Source organism: Chlorocebus sabaeus, chromosome 13 (genome assembly GCF_047675955.1).
Source record: "Chlorocebus sabaeus isolate Y175 chromosome 13, mChlSab1.0.hap1, whole genome shotgun sequence".
NCBI classification, from domain to species: Eukaryota; Metazoa; Chordata; class Mammalia; order Primates; family Cercopithecidae; genus Chlorocebus; species Chlorocebus sabaeus.
Window position 1 is genome coordinate 79,550,532 of NC_132916.1, and position 16,500 is coordinate 79,567,031.

The window sequence follows — 16,500 nt, forward strand, 5'->3', positions numbered from 1 at the left end:
TAGAGTACAAAAGTGACATGAATTAAAAAGGAATGATGGAACATACAAAGTAAAAGAGAAGATTAATTTTTTAATATGAAGAGATAAAATAAAGATAGTTTAAAATAAACTGAAATCAAAATTCATTACCTATAGGGTGATAATTTACTTTATAAGGATAGCAGGAAAGCCCACAGGATTAATATGCATGGTTTTAAATAAAAGTTTAGGGTATTTTTATCTGTCTCTACTTATTCTAACTACTTGGTAACATAAATATTCACTCCACAGTGTTTTTCCTAGGGGGCTAGTTCACTGTGAAGTATTTTTTTTTTTTTTTTGTCTCTTTGTAGAGTAGCTATAGGGAAATGATAGTCTCTAAAAATAAAATTTAAGAACAATTTGAAAATAATAAATTCAGATTTTCTCGACATCTCTGTTGACTAATTCTTTCCCCAAAGCATGTAATTTGAAGCATTGACTTAGAACTGCTTATATCTGCATATTGAAAGTAAGGATATATCATTATAAGGGATAAGAAAAGAATTTAAAGTAGTCACTATTATAGGCAGTCTTCCATAGACATTGATTTTGACCCTACTATCAAGGCGAAAGTAAACTAATGTTAATTTTTTAGTTACCAAAATAAAACAGTATGTTCTCCTGGGTTCAGAGGGTAAAAATACTGTATCCTCAATTTTCTCTAAAATTATTGGAGTTCCACAGGATTCTATATTACCAAGTATGTTCTTTAGTTCCTAGAAACAAGTAAGGATAAAATACTGTCCATGGTATGGAAGATATTGGACGGTATGTGTGAGAACAATCCAACCATTTGTCCATCTATTTGTCCTACTCCATCCACCCATGCATCCATCTATACTCCATCTACTTCTCCTTGTGGAGGAGACAGATTTGAGACACGACCAAGACTCATTTTATGTTGCATATAGAATGGTCATCACAAACAGTGGCGCTCTGGAGCATCTCCTATATGTGATTTCTCCCAGGCTACCCCAATTACTCCTAAAATTAACTGAAAAAAAAAATGTGCTTAATGTTATTTTGTTTAGATGTCAATACCGCAAATATTTTAAGTACCTGTTATTCAACAGGCATAATAGTAGAAAGTCTTAGTACAAAAAAAATAGGTGGTCTTGGCAGGGTATGGTGGCTCACGCCTGTAATCCCAGCACTTTGGGAGGCTGAGGCAGGCGGATCACCAGGTCAGGAGATCTAGACCAACCTGGCTAACATGGTGAAATCCCATCTCTACTAAAATAAAAAAAAAAAAAATTAAAAAATAAAATTAGCCAGTGTGGTGGGGGGCACCTGTAGTCCCGGCTACTGGGGAGGCTGAGGCTGGAGAATGGCGTGAACCTGGGAGGCGGAGCTTGCAGTGAGCCTAGATTGCACCACTGCCCTCCAGTCTGGGCAACACAGCGAGACTCCGTTCCCCCCACCCCCCAGAAAAAGGTGGTCTTATAAAAAGGAACTCTTCTGAATAGTCTTTTAAACAAAAATAAAACAAGCAAATAAAACAGATAAAATAGACTTTTACTATGGTAGAAGGACTTTAAAACAGAAAAAAATAAAATACTGAGAATTCTGAACATTAAATATGGTAGAAAATTCAAATAGATTTGATAATATTCAACTTTTTTTATGCATTGTAACAGATAACAAATGAGGTTTAAATATACAATGGATCACACTGATTTTGCATTTGCATCCTATACCTACTACCCCATTGTTTGAAGGTATAGAAATTGTTTCCCTATTGGGTGTATCTTCTTTTATTGTTAATAATCCCCTCATATTCAAGAAGCTCCTCAAATAGTCTAATAAAGTACATTCAAATTACCTAATAAAATAAGCTCCCTTAGAAGTCATCATTGTGATTGGAAAGCAATAGGGAGAAAGCTTGATTTATTGATTAGTAAGAGTATGCTGTAAATTTTCTCCATATTAGAACTGTGTGGATTATGAGATGACACTTACAGAAATTGCAGCAGATGGGCATAGTGATGAAGATATTAAAGGAAAGGATCACAGGTTAGCTTGTCTTTATAAAATGACTTTATTTCCTCTGAGATACTATGTATAAATCTAACAAAATTGCAGCAGGGAAGATTGTTATCTAAGAAAATACATGATGAATGTTTTTGTGAGACATAATTATTTTGCAGTAAAAAACACTTTATGTACAGTAATGTGTCACTTAAATATAGGAATATGTTCTGAGAAATGTGATGTTAGGTGATTTCATTGTTGTGCAAACATCAGAGACTGGACTTACACAAACCTAGATGGTATTGCCTGCTACACACTTAGGCTATTGCTTCTAGGCCACAAACCTACGGTATGATACTATACTGAATACTGTAGGAAATTTTAACGCAATGGTACTTGTATAGCTAAACATAGAAAAGGTACAGTAAAAACACAGTATAAAACATAGAAAAATGGCACACTGGTGTAAAGCACTTACCATGAATGGGGCTTACAGGACTGGAAGTTGCACTGGGTGAGTCAGTGAGTGAGTGGTGAGTGAATGTGAAAGCCTAGGACATTATTATACACTACGGTAGACTTTATAAACACTGTACAAATGCTGTATTAAACCTATAAAAAGATTTTTCTGTCTTCAATAATTTAACCTTAGCTTATTGTAATTTTTTTTACTTTATAAACTTTAAAAGTATTTTTAACTCTTCGAGGTTTTTTGTAACAACACAGCTTAAAACACAAACACATTGTATAGCTGTACAAAATAATTTCTTTAATCCTTATTCTATAAGCTTTTTCCTATTTTTAAATATTTTTATTTTTTATTTTACCTTTTAAGCTTGTAAAAACTAAGATACAAACCCACATATTAGCCTAGGTCTGCACAGAGTGAAGATCATCAATATCACTGTCTTCTACCTCCATATCTTGTCTCACCGGAAGGTCTTCAGGGACAGTAACATGCCTGGAGCTCTCAATTCCTATGATAACAATTCCTTCTTCTGAAATACCTCCTGAAAGACCTGCCTGAGGTTGTTTAATAATTAAGTTTTTTTTAATAAGTAGAAGTACACTCTGATGATAAAATATAGTAAATATATAAACCATAACATAATCATTTATTATCATTGTTATGTACCTTACGGAATTGTACAGTATGTACTACACTTTTATACAACTGGAAGTGCAATAGGTTTGTTTATACCAGCTTCATCAAAAACATGTGAGTTGTGTGCTGCTAAGTTCTGATGGCTACAAAGTTACTAGCAGATAAGAATTTTTCAGCTCTATTGTAATCTTACGGGTCCACTGTTGTATATGTGGTCAATCATTGTCTGCAATGTTATGCAGTGCATGACTGTATTTTGTAAATTTTTTTTTGGTTCTTGCATAGGATTTCATTAAAGCGAAAGCATGTGTGTGTCCATGACAGAAATAAATGAGCAATAATAATTTCCCAGTCTAGTAGAACTTTCTTTCCTTCTTTATTTATTTATTTATTTATTTTTTGGAGACAGACTCTTACTCTGTTGGCCAGACTGGACTGCAATGGCACAATCTTGGCTCACTGCCAACTCCACCTCCTGTGCTCAAGCAATTCTCCTACCTCAGCCTCCCCAGTAGCTGGAACTATAGGTGTGCTCCACCACACTGGCTGATTTTTGTATTTTTAGTAGAGATGAGTTTTCATTGTGTTGGCCAGGCCAGTCTTGAACTCCTGACCTCACGTGATCCGCTTGCCTCAGCCTCCCAATGTGATGGGATTACAGGAGTGAGCCCACTGTGCCTGGCCTCTAGATGGGACTTTGAAACTCAACAGGAAACAGACATATCAGGTACAAATTTTGAATTTCAATGTGAATAATAGTTTTTTAATGATATAAAATTTGCCAGAATTTTATTTAAATTCAGGAAAAGAGCTTGATTATTTCTGGAAATTAAAAACAAATAATTCAACAAATAAGAATATTTCCATATAGTGTAGGCTTCTTGACGTGGTACAAAAGCTAAGATTAAGAATGAGGTAAGGTTTGTTCTATGTAGATGATCCATCCTTTACAAGTTGCTGATTCCAGGCCAGTCACTTAAACTCTCAGAGACTTTTCTTGTGTTTAAATAAAGAAAGCGATTTGAATTTCCTGCATTCCATGCTCACTCTAAGATTGAAGCTTTATGATGTATACACAGAAACCTCTAAACTCTGAGCATGAAACTAAAATTTAGGCATGAGGTATGCTCATTGCTAATGTGGTATCACTGCTTCTAGAGCTTTTCAGTAGATAGAGCTAATAAATGTTATGTATGTAGACCCATTTCTGTATCTATGTATTTTAAAATAATAATGGGTTCACAAATTAATATCTACATCTCTAATCTAGCAATACAAGGTTAATTTTAGCCATCTCTCCTTGCTAATTAACTTCTTTCTCTAGCAATATGAAACCTATCTCCCAATATCTATAATTTATTTACTTATGCATTCCACCCTAATATACATGCTAAGCACTTTTATAATTGCTAACCTGCGCTCCTTTGAAAAAAAAATCAACTAAAATACAATGTCTATGTATAGTTCTTTTTATAGTTAGCCTCATCCTTTGCAGGTTTTGTCCTTTCAAAATACTGTTTTCCAAAATATAGGCTAGATCCTTTGACTGCATCACCTTCAGTAAGCTTATATATTACATTTGTAAGATGGTTAGGTTCACTTGTCACTTTTCCACCCCATTTTGGGATATTACTTCCTATTCATTTCCTTCCTTCCTTCCTTCCTTCCTTCCTTCCTTCCTTCCTTCCTTCCTTCCTTCCTTCCTTCCTTCCTTCCTTCCTTCCTTCCTTCCTTCCTTCCTTCCTTCCTATGTGCATGCTGCAGAGATTACTCATTGTGTTCTACAGTTCTATGGGTTTTGACGAGCACAGTAATTTGTCCAGCACCACGGACAGTTCCATTGCCATTAAAATTTCCTCATGTAATCAATGATTTTGTAGTCAACCCTCCTATATCTCTAACTCAATATATATCTTATTTGGGCAACCATTGATCTATTTCCCATCTTTATGTTTTGGCTTTTCCAGAGTTTAAGATACATTGAATTATATATCTTAAATATGTAGTCATTTGGGCTTCCCTTCTTTCACTTAGCAAGACACACTAAAACGTTCATCCATGATGTGCATACATCAATAATTCTCTTTTTAAAATATTTGAATAGTATTCCCTTTTATAGATTTATCACAGTCTGTTCATTCATTTACCAGCTGAAGACAACATATTAGTTATTTCCACATTTTGGCAATTGAAGTCAAAGTTTCTGTAAATATTCCCGTACTGTTTTTCTGTGTCAAAAATGTTTTTCAATTCACTTGGGTAAATACTTAGGAGTGGGATCACTGGATCATATGTTAAGCAAGCATCTGACTTCATAGGAAACTTGCACACACGTTTTTCAAAGTGGCTGTACCATTTTGAATTGCCAACAGTAATGAAAGTAGTGAATGAGAGTCTCCGTGGCTCTGCATGCTTACGAATATTTGATATTGTTAGACTTTTAATTCATTTATCCATTTTTAACAGGTATGTTCTGGTCCCTTATTGTGGTTTTCATTTGTATCTCCCTAGTGAAAATCTCCCTTATTCTTATTAGTCATCCATACATCTTCTTTGGTAAAGCTCAGATATTTTACCAGGAAAATTGGATTTACTTTTTTAAGTTTTAAGAATTTTTTTTTATATATTATGGATACAAATCTTTTATCAGATATGTCATTCACAAGTCTGATGCCCATATTTTCATTCTTTTAAGAATATGTTTGATGGAACAATTTTTTTAAATGTTAGATTTTTTTTTTCTATTGATTTACTCCTTGTAATGAGGAGGGCTGTGATAAGCAAATTACTTTAGTTACAACAAAGCAAGTACACGGAAGCTAATAAAAAGCCCCCAAATTCCAACATGTATTATAGCTTAGAAGTACACATTTGGTATATTTTCTTCTCTATAATTTCTCATAAACACGGGATTCTATAAAACTCCATTTTAAGTAATAAGTTTAGGGTTTGACTTTTTTTCTCATTAAAATTTTAAAGTCATGCTCCTTTGATGTGGTCTGAAGTTGGCCTTCAAAATTCCTGTTAGGTAACAGAACCAAAGTACTATATCAGCGATCCTCTGGAGCAGAGATTCCAGTATGGAAGTTACCAGCCACGAGACAGCTGAGCACTTGAAATACAGCTAGCATCATTGAGAAGATGACTATCAATTTAAATTTAAAAGCTGACACTTGATTTAGTTATTGGAACACTTTTAAATATTTGTAGGACAATTTGGGTTTGTGAATCTACTTTTTCAAATGTAAATTTTGTTAAGTCTAAGTATAGATCAAGTATATTCAATAAAACTTTAGTATCCGAATTGAGATGTTCTGTAAGTATATACTGGATTTCAAGGACTTAGTGTGAAAAAAAGAATGCAAAGTGTCTCGTTCTTTTCTTTACATTAGTCATATGATAAAATAACTATATTTGGAATGTACAGGGCTAAATAAATAAAATATATCATTAAGACTCATTTCACCTGTTTCTTTTTACTTTTTAAAAAGTGTGACCATAAGAAAAATTTAAATAACATATGCAGTTCACATTACAATTTTATTAGATAGCACTGCTATAGAATATGATAATATGTATTAAATCATATTTTGTGTTGCAATGCACTCAGGGTTCTGAAACGGGGATGTTAATAACCTATCCACCACCACCTCCAATTCTCTGACAGCTTTATATCCTCAGACAGGAGCTTAGCAAAACAAGGGCTGAAGAGAATAGAGAGTAAGACTTGAGAAAGGATTTTAGGTCTGACGATATTAGGTATTGTTAAGGAACAGCATCTCCTGATGCCCTAAACATGCTGTAAATTGTAGGGACCCTACTGATTTCTGATGGGCTCCAGTTCATAGCTTGCTTTCACCCAAGGAAAAGGGATTGGGCTGTTTTATTTCTTTCTCATCGACATGAGTAACACTTATTGCTTCGTAGTATCTCTTAACTCAAAAACAAAGCACAGTATCCCAGAATTGTACTTCCTTCCTTATTTTTTAATAATGTGAAATGAACAGTAAGAGGTTCACATCTGTGTAAAGACTACTTATCTTTTTTTCATTTAACTTATTAAATAAGTTACATATATATGAATATATATACTCAATATATTCTTATATTCATATATAAGAATTATTTAGTGGTATAGGCATTGTCTACCCCAAATTAAAATCCATTTTCAAAAGATAACTAATATAAAAAGAAATTGACCTAAATTTAGAATTAGATTGCAAATTATATTGAGAACATAAAATTTTCCATGTCTAATATTTATTTAGTTTTCTAGAAAACACAAGAGTATAGAAATTTTAAGATTAACTGTAAGATTTATTTTAAAATATGATTAGACATGATCGATATATTATCCTACCTACCATGACAGAAAATTACTTTAAACTTTTACTTTGATAGAATATTAAAATTAAGTTTATAGAAGATCTCCTCATAGAAGCTAACCTTCTGAAATTATTCTGTACTTTGGATGGGTTTTAGTTCATAATTTTCTGAAACAATATAAATCATCTATAAGTTCTAACTGAACAATTTCTCCCACAGTCAAGCTAGATTGAGAAAGTAAATATGTACTTACAATATAGAGAACATATCATGGGAAGCACATAGACAGTTGTTATACTACTTCACTGTATTATCAAATCCTTGAGTTATTACATTCTAAACCTGATGAGAAAGAGAAATAAAGAAGTATGTTAGTTAAATGCACTGGATGTACTATATATGTAGCTAGATAACCAAAAAAAACTAAAAGAAATAATGCATGATAAAAACAAAAATCTTTCTGTATTATTGCGTTCTTTGCTGATATCTATTTGTGATTTCTGTTAAATTTTTAAAAAAATGTTATTGATGGCTGGGCGCAGTGGCTCATGCCTATAATCCCAGCACTTTGGGAGGCCAAGACAGGTGAATCACTTGAGGTCAGGAGTTCAAGACCAGCCTGGCCAACATGGTGAAACCCTGTCTCTACTAAAAATATGAAAATTATCTGGGCATGGTGGCAGGCACCTGTAATCCCAGCTCCTGGGGAGGCTGAGGCAGGAGAATCACTTGAACCTGGGAAATGGAGGTTGCAATGAGTTGAGGTTACACCACTGCACTCCAGCCATAGTGACAGAGCAAGACTCTGTCTCAAAAAAAAAAAAAAAAAAAAAGTATTGAATACCTTAAATAGTTACAATATATAAGGGAAATATCATTAAAAAGAATGAATGATCTAGGTTATAGTTGAAACTCTAAGAAAGTGAGTATAAGATACCTTGATAATTAAATATATTTAAAATTTCCCATTTACAGAATAAATTGTGCCCATGGCACAAAAAACAAACTAACAGAAAAAGTTGCTAAATCATCTGGATGTATACAACTATCCGAATGCTTATAAAAATAAAGATCAAATAATTCGCTGATTTGCCTAAACATTTGTCATTTTAATGGTGATGTGTGTCAGCCAACATTTATGATTAGTACAAACAGAGGTAAATGCTTTCAAATTGTATTGAATTAAGTACTCTATAATGAATAAGGATTAGATTTAATACAAAGTGTGAAACTGACCCACTGGCATTCACTTACCCCAACCAAGAACAAATATTTTTATATAAAGGGCAGATTCAGTTTTCTCTTTAAGATAATGCCCCCGCAAGTATGTTATATAAACTTATCCCCTGTCAAAAAATGCATTTTTGCTATAGAACGGACCCAAAGGAATTCGTACACTTAGCACGAACCAAAAATACTTGTTAAGTATCTTGTACTCATTGCATACACCCCTGTGCACACACTTGCGCACACACACAAACACGTTTTGTTCTGATTTTACGTCCCTCAAACACTTGCATTTTTTTCTTTCCTAAAGCAGTCGATTTTAAAGCAAAATTCAATCTGATTTCTTTGTGGATTTCCACATAGCCTTGGATTATGCTTGAAAGAAAAATAATTTAATTTTCCACTGAATTTAGTACCTTTCCCCCTTATACTTTGATATTGGATTCAAACACATTTAAAGATAACACAAATATGAAGAAATTGATCTATCTTGTCTTTAAAAAGTCAACTATCACCTAATTGTTCTTTTTTCAAATGTGTAACAGTTTGTAAATGAATAACTTTGTCTATATTTTGTAACATTTGTTTACTGTTTTTATGGGTGTGTGTGATTGTCATATAATTATCAAAGCATTATTGTAAGGTAGGTTTTAGTTTTCTCATTTTGAAGGGTTCTGATAACTCAGACAACTGGTACATATTAAGAAGCTGGAAGGTATTGTAGCTGTGGATCAAATCCAAACCTAACTTCAAAATGTCTCCTCTTTCTTAATACAATCTTCACTTGCACATGGCTTCTGGATGTTGTTTGTAGGGCTATTCTGCTTAACTATCTACTTTCAATACTATTAGAGGTCCCAATTAGAAAAAAATAATAAAATGCTTTATAGAGTAAATTAATTTCTTTGTTGAACCTGTGTATAGCTGTCTTAGGATTGTTAAATGAGTAAAACCACAAACACTATTATTGCATATAAAGTGTGCAGTGTATTGGTTATAATTCTTCACATAAAAGATCAAAATACTCAATCACTTAATAAAAACTAGAGAAGAGGCATAGATATCCATATAAATTGGCTCCCAAACATCTGAGATATATATATATATATATATAAAAATTATTTGCTGTCACAACATTTGCTTTCATTGTACCAGTGTTTTCTTGTTTTTGTTTTTGTTTTTACCATCCAACATCTGATTCAATGCTTTCAAAAACACCTTGGCTGAGAAGTCAAAAAAATCAAACATTTAGAATTATTTCTAGAATGAGAGCAAATAATGAGGGCCAGGAAGTGGCCTGAGTTCTTTTATCTATTTGGTAACTCAGATTTGTGCATGTGTGTGTATGTGTGTTTCCCAAATCATGGTTATAATTTAAAGGCTCAGCATGCTGAATAAATCACACTTAAGTAATTGAACTACTCTTTTGATTACTTTTGTTGATAATGTTTTATTTGAACTTAGTTTTTATTATCTCTATCTCCCTTTTTCTATTATGTGTAGGGAGAAAATCATTTTCTCCATTCCCTATATTTGTGTCCAAGCCAGTCAAATAATTATAGTGCATTTTTCTCTTTCTTCCTACAATGGTAAGGCATTTACCTGCCATAGGGTAGAGGTGGGAAAGAGACACTCAATTCTGTTTTTCAAGGCATTATTTTAATGTATAGTTTAACATCAGTCTTTAGAAAGCCCTTCAGTTTCTTCCTCCATATCAAGACCAGGCTTGATGGGTTAGTCTATTATTTGGATGTTTTGCCAAGACCCAGATGCTTAGTAACTTAAAGATGAAACATTAAGATGATTCACTAAGTGTTTTTACTTTTCATCTCGATGTTTGTCAACAAACATAAATGAGTGGGTTTGCATGGAATTTTATATAAAGGAGTTTCAAATCATGTAGAAAGAACAGGCCAAGCACAGTTGCTCAGGCCTGTAATCCCAGTACTTTGGGAGGCCCAGGCAGGAGGACCTCTTAAGGGCAGGAGTTTCAGACCAGTTTGGCTAACATAATTAGACCCTGTTTCTTCCAAAAAAAAAAAAAAAAAAAAGTTAAAAAAAAAAAGTAGGCAGGCACATTTGTGCACATCTGTAGTCCCAGCTACTCAGGAAGCTGATGTGGGAAGATTGCTTGAGTCCAGGAGTTTGAGGTGATAGACTATCATGCCACTGCACTCCAGCCTTGGCGATAGAATGAGACCCTTAAAAAAAGCACAATAGGAAAAAAACCCTCAGGCATTCTTTTGAGAAATGCCAGAATAGGTGGAGAGAAAGAGTGCAGTGGTAGAGAAAAGTGGATGCCACAGCTCTTGTCTGTTCTTCCCAGCTTCTCGAGGTCAATCCTCTAGGGGATGTATCTTTCGAAATTCTTAATTACATTGACGGGATGCTTAGGGGTTTTGCTTTCAAGTTTTGGAGGACATTGCTGTGCTGAGTAATCCCAAGTCAACATGCGGATCCCAAGTAGTAGTCAAGGAGGACTCACTTTGCAATCCCAAGTTTCCTTTGGCTATCATGCAATATGGATAATAAGTTGAGGGGGATTAATGGGCCTTCTATGAGCAAAATGGCTCAGCCAAGAAGGTTTATGAGGTTCACAGCTTTAACCAGGTGTCAGAAGAGAAAAGTAGTAGAGACTCTGAGGAATCTGAGCATCAAGATCAAGGGCAGGTTGAATTAGCAAGGCCATTAGAAGAGACAGAACTCAGAAAGAACTGACTGTGACAGGTGCCAGCAGCTGAGTGGGACTGGAAAGGCCCACTGAAGAGAAGCAGCCAGAAAAGGAAGGTTTCATGAAGGAGGTCATGTTTGAGTTGAAGACAATGACTCACCCTTATATTCAAGATCTAGCATTACAAGGAGAGTAGACACAAAGTGCAAAGGCCCAGGACAGTAACAAGCACTGCATGTTCAAACAAAAGGGAAAAACACCCCAGTATACCTGTAGCTATAGTTACCCAGGGCATTATGGGTGGGGTGGGTGTGAAGGGAAGGGTAAGACAACCAGGCAGCAGCAGGTTTTGATGGGCCTCAAAGGCCATTGTAAAGAGTTTAGACTTTATAGTGCAATGGATACAAGAGTGTTTTGGCTGGGGACTAGCAAGATTTCAATACAATTTTAAATGATCACTTCAGCGGTCCTGTTGAAAATAGAGGGGCAAGCCTGGAAGCAGTAGCCAGTTCAAAGGCTATTACTGTCCTTGAATTGAGAGACAATGTTGGTTGTTAGGTTTGGTGGAAATATGTGCTTGGATTTGGAATACATTTGATATATTTGAAAAAAGTATTAAATCCAATTCATTAGTATGGTCATTTCACAAACACAAATGCATCATTGAGTCATCATTTTTGAATCACTGTTGAGTAATTTTTTTTGTAGAGAAAGATCAGTTTAAATAATAAAAATTAGATCTTTATTCAAGATACTTTAGTAAATTTGGGGGGAAAACTCACCAAAGGTGAAAAATATGGAGACACACTAGTTTTATATAATTGTTTTCAGTTGCTGTTGAATTAAAGATAGTGCAAATGATTAAGAAAAACACTACACAATCTATAAATGTGAAAGAACAAGGAAATGGCCAAATGGAGCATTATTTATTTAAAAAGAAGCTTCAGAGAACTCTGAAAGATGTTGTTAGAAATACCTCAGATATATTGAAAACTGAATTCCAATAATAGGAGCAAACTTCTTAATTCAGCTGACCAGATGAGATTAAAGGACATTGAATTTTGAAAAATAATGACAAGTGCTATGTGCTATTTATAATAAGTGAGCGTTGCTGCCAAGAGAGGTCATGGAGCCAAATCCTGTGACTATACTTTAAGTAGAATTTTATGACTTCAAAATTTTATGACTGGGTCTTTAAGCTTTTTTTAATTCAACATACATTTTCTAAATGTCTTCTATGTAACAGAGAGTTGCTAGGGGTTATGGCCATAAGGGTTCCTAAGACACTCTCTCTACCCTTGAAATCTTCACAGTCTAGAAGCAGAAGGGGAAAAACAGAAATGAACTGTGTGTGTACAAAAGAACTGTGTGTGTGTATCTGGCTTCAGGTACACATGTAGTAGCATTCTATTTTATGAGGTGGAAGCTTAATAGAAAACAGGCTATGCAAAGTGAATGCAGAATAATGACAAGACACTGCAGCATGAATAAAGAGAAGCATAGCAAGGATAATATCATTTTGGGACTAAAAAGTAATATGGCCTCTGTGGAACAGAGTGTAAAGGTAAAGAGTGTAATGGAAGACATGCACAAAGCAGTGGAGGTGAGTTGGAGAGCCCCTAGGTCATGCTGAGAGCTTGATTCTCATTAATGCTAGTAATAATAACACCTGTTCACTATATACAGGCTCAATTTTAAGAGTCTATCCATATATGTTCTCATTCAGTCTTGTCAATGAGTTTATGAAGTAGTACTATTCCAGTTTTAGAGGTGAGAAATATGATGCACAGAAAGGTTAAGCAATTTGTCCAAGGTCATTCAGCTGGTAAGTGGTACAGCTGGACTGGAACCCAGACAGATTGATTCCAGAGTCCCATTCTTGGTGTGATATGTCTGCCTCTTCCATACAGCAGCATGGGATGATTTGGCTCTAAAGAATTCCTTTTTCATAAATGTACATGGAAAAGAAAATTTTCCTGTTCACAGTCCAAAAAATGTTGGTTGGCTCTTTACATTAGGTAGAAATATGAATAAGAATCCTAGACTGAAAAAAACAAAGCCAAGTGAGAATGAACGAGAAGAAGAGAAGGAAATAACGAACATTTCTTAAGCATTTTATTGTGGAACAAATTCAGGGCTAGATGATTTAAAGGTCATCTCCGAGGTCCATATCTTTGCAGTATATGACCAAAGAAAAAGAAAAAAGAATGGCCATGAGAGACATGCATGATTTGGACTTGCTTCTACAGCTCTTGTTTATTTTCTTTATCTGAAATCTTTCAAGGGTTGTGCTTTCTTCTTATTCCTTCTCTCTCACTTAGCCGGCTTGAATGATCTGTTTTGACTCTATAGTTAAAGGGAATAGGATGTAGATCCTCGTGAGTTGAACAGGGTTGGATGTTCTGTAGAAGGCTAGCCTTGAATGATATAGCCTGTTCTACGCGTGGAGTTGTTGCAGGCGACAGAATTAGTAACACTTAGGACCACTGACAAACATCAATGTCTTAAGAACTTAAAATACACTAATGCTTGGCATACAGATTAGTCATTGTTCTAATAGATGTTTGAAATAGATTTGTCCAAATGTGTACATATATTTTATCAATGGAAATATTTTCAACACGTATTTTGGGGAAGGGAAAGCTGCTTTGTTCTTTTAAAACTTGCACACTTCAGGAAAAATTATTGAGCTTCTTCCCCTGAGCTTTAAGCAGTACTAGAAACCTCATTGTACATTCTTCCTAAAGCATCTATTTTATTCAAAGATTGGAGAAAATGAAATTTATTCTAAAATAGAGAGACAGTATATAATAAATAAAATGCAGAATGTACATATATTTTTAAAGACTTATTTAATCAAAACACTTATGGGATCCCTATTATGATAGGTGCTGCTGTGGTTGTTGGGAATAAGGCTGTTGTTCCTACATATTTATGATTGTCTCATGCCAGGTGGTATGAAAATAAAATATGCAAGTTTTAAGACATGTATGAATAATTTTTATGGAATACAGTGGATGCATATTTTGCCTTCAGATGCTGGAGAAAATAAATTATGACTGTTTTGATTTAAACTAGAGTTTAGCAAAGCTATGCACTAGAGATCTATATGGTAAACACTTTAGGCATTGCAGGCCAGGAGACAAAGTCAAAGATGTCCTATAGGTACCCATATATTATACAATTTATGTTTCATCTGCTCCACTCTGCTTTTGTAATATGAAGACAGACATAAATAATGTGCTATAGTTTACCAAATTCTGGTTTGGACGAAAATGAATTTTTTTTATTTTTTTAATTTCACTGAGACATATGTCTGAAAAATGGTTTGATACTTTGTGTCTTTCAATCAAATCAATCAAGTTTAAGCATTCCATCTCTTCATTTCTCTAGCTGTAATGGGGTCTTGGAATCATTAAACCAATGAAAGACAAGCCCTGACTTTTCTTGTAACAGGCCTGGGAGAGACAGACCAATCAGTAGCCTGGGAGCTTCTGATGGATAGAATAAGGTTTGGGCTGAGTTCTAGGTGTTGCTCCCAAAGACTGCAATGCACTTCATACTTATTCAGATGGTGTTTTAATTCCTTATCTTACATGTTAAAATACTCCCAGGAAGAAGGATCTGAAGATAGGAGATAAGAGGTAAACTCAGGCAAAGATTGTATGACACTCGTCTATCATCAGTCACATCCACCAAAAAGGACATGTCTCTTGGAACCGGGATTGGGAAAGTAGACCAGGGACAGACAGTTGATGACACTTCTTACTTCTTTACTATTTTTTGTCTATGGCAATAACAAGAAAAAATTGAAAACTTCCTTTTAAAAGCACATGTTTTTAAGAGTGTTAAAGAAGGTCAAGATAAGATAAAGCAGGGTTTTGATATGCTGTTGCTCTTCTCCCAACAACCCTCCCTCCCCATTCTTCTGACAAAAATGGGGGAAGCACTAAGAAGATGGAAGGAAGGAAGGAAGGAAGGAAGGAAGGAAGGAAGGAAGGAAGGAGGAAGAAAGGAAAGAAGGAAGGAAGGAAGGTAGGAATGAAGGAAGGAAGGAAGGAGGAAGAAAGGAAAGAAGGAAGGAAGGAAGGTAGGAACGAAGGAAGGAAGGAAGGAAGGAAGGAAGGAAAGTGACGTTTTGTCTTGGGCTCACTCTCATTGATGTAGCTCCATACATGCTGCCTGCTGTCTTCAGTCAGGCTCCCGGAACTCCAGAACTCTAGGGGTAGTAAAAGGCAGTTCAGGCTTTCTCTCTTTCCTGACCCCTGGATGACTTCTACGGAAAGCTGACATTCATTGAACAAGTTATCCCAGTGTACTACAAAGCCTAGAGATAATTAGTGTTGGAAAGGTTAGGATCCACTGGTTTGTTCTCTTTAACATTGGGTTCTTAAAATTTAATAGGCATAAGAGTCATCTAATGACTTATTAGAAACACATATTTATGAAGTATATCTCCAGAGATGCTGATAATAGGTATGGGTAAGATCCTGGATTTCCATATCTAACAATTTCCCTAATTTTTAGAGGAATTTGTTGCAGATGTTTGGGGATCATGCTGTGAAAAATAACAGATCAGCTCCAGAGTGTTCAAAACAACTGAATTAAAAAACACTATAGAAACTTATCATTATTTAAATAACTATTAAAACTTTTCTTGAGTATAAATTAACTGCATGAAAAATAATTCTATCACTATAAATTTTAATTAGAAAAGACACAGCTTTTCATCTGGACCAAAGACTCTCGGGAAATCAATAATCAAATGATAAAATTTAGCATAGTATGTTTTTTGTAATCAGCAAAGAAAACATACTATTCCTAGCAAAAATATTAAATGGCTATTTTACACAATGGCTATTTAATTTAGAATAATATGATTTTTATTTGTAAAGGAGTGTTTACACTGATGAGGGATTTTTAAAATCAGAATTGCTTGTTAAATTCTCCTCAAACAATGAATGTTTTGGGAAAGGAAAAGAGTCCACTCCAATTTTAACTGCAATTTTTTATATTAAATACAATAGTTTGAGATATGTGTTAATAGTACATGGTTTACAAATAAACTGAGTTATTAAAAAATGAAATACATTATATTGTTCAGAACATAGGGCAATTTACCACAAAGCAGTACTCTGACTCACTGCATACAAAGAAATGCATTTTGTTTTAAAACAGA

The 16,500-nt window shown here is 34.5% G+C and overlaps 1 protein-coding gene across 1 annotated transcript in view; it reads right to left on the reverse strand.

The window, feature by feature from the left end:
- FUT9 (fucosyltransferase 9) overlaps window positions 1–16,500 on the reverse strand; it is a 205,436-nt gene that overhangs the window by 91,030 nt on the left and 97,906 nt on the right. Inside the window, exon 2 of the mRNA XM_008006651.3 lies at window positions 7,677–7,765. The gene's annotated coding sequence lies outside the window, so the exon portion shown is untranslated. The remainder of the gene's footprint in view (window positions 1–7,676; window positions 7,766–16,500) is intronic.